This window comes from Halyomorpha halys, unplaced genomic scaffold (assembly GCF_000696795.3).
Source record: "Halyomorpha halys isolate HHAL.00 unplaced genomic scaffold, Hhal_1.1 Scaffold1276.1, whole genome shotgun sequence".
In the NCBI taxonomy this organism is placed as follows: Eukaryota; Metazoa; Arthropoda; class Insecta; order Hemiptera; family Pentatomidae; genus Halyomorpha; species Halyomorpha halys.
In genome coordinates this window covers 111319-112379 of record NW_027106957.1, presented here as the reverse complement: position 1 = coordinate 112379, position 1061 = coordinate 111319, and positions in this window count along the sequence as shown.

Genomic DNA, 1061 nt, shown 5'->3' with positions numbered 1-1061 from the left:
GGGTTGCAACCAGTCAAACCACTCTATATAATCCATGTGGCAATGGACAAGTTGAGCGCTACAATGGTATAATATGGAAAACTATTTCACTGGCTTTAAAATCCAATCCAGGTCTTATGACATCACAATGGTAGAAGGTATTGCCAGAAGCGTTACACTCTATTCACTCTCTCCTTTGCACGGCTACAAACCCCACTCTTCATGAACGTATGTTGTTCCATAAGAGAAAATCCAGTTCAGGTGTTTCTCTTCCTCAGTGGCTGACAACTCCTGGGAAAGGTCTGATCGGGAATCATGTTCGGCAGAACAAATATGATCCTATTGTGCAAGAATAACTTTATTAGAATCTAACCCTGATTATGCCCTTGTACAACACCCTAATGGAAAAGAGACTACTGTAAATCTTAGGCACCTTACTCCAGCAGGAAATAATGATCTGGTTGAAGAGGAGACTTTTCCAGTCACTGACAACTCCCTCTAATACCACTCAAGTTGAAGTATCTGGGTTGGATTCACCGACCAGGAACTCAAGCCTTAGGCGTTTGATTTTCCAGCGAACAGCCCTGAAGAAGGCTAGAAACTCTAGCCGAAACGTTGGCACATTAAAAATAGGTTAATCGAACTTATTTGTGTTTTTCATTGACCGCAACAATAAATAACTTTTAAGTTACAATTTTATCTAAGGGTGGTGACTTGTTTTTCTGGGGATATGTGCGATTTAAGGAAAAAAATGGGATTCAAAGAAATTACTTTATAAAAATGATGGTGCGACTTAAAGAAAAAGGAAAAAATGTGGTTAAAAGGATTCCTCTTTTGATTGCTGAAAAACTGAGCTGAATGATACTAACATAGAAGTATTTGGTTTGTTTCTTTTTGTGTTTACAATAAATCTTTATAAATTCGTATTAGTGTATTGATTCTATAAATACATACTTAGTAGATAATAAAACTAATATTTTGTGCACAGAAAAAACAATAAATAACTTTTAAGTTACAATTTTATCTATGGATGGTGATGAAAATGAAAAACTTTGGCCCCCAACCATGGTTAGGCAGTATAG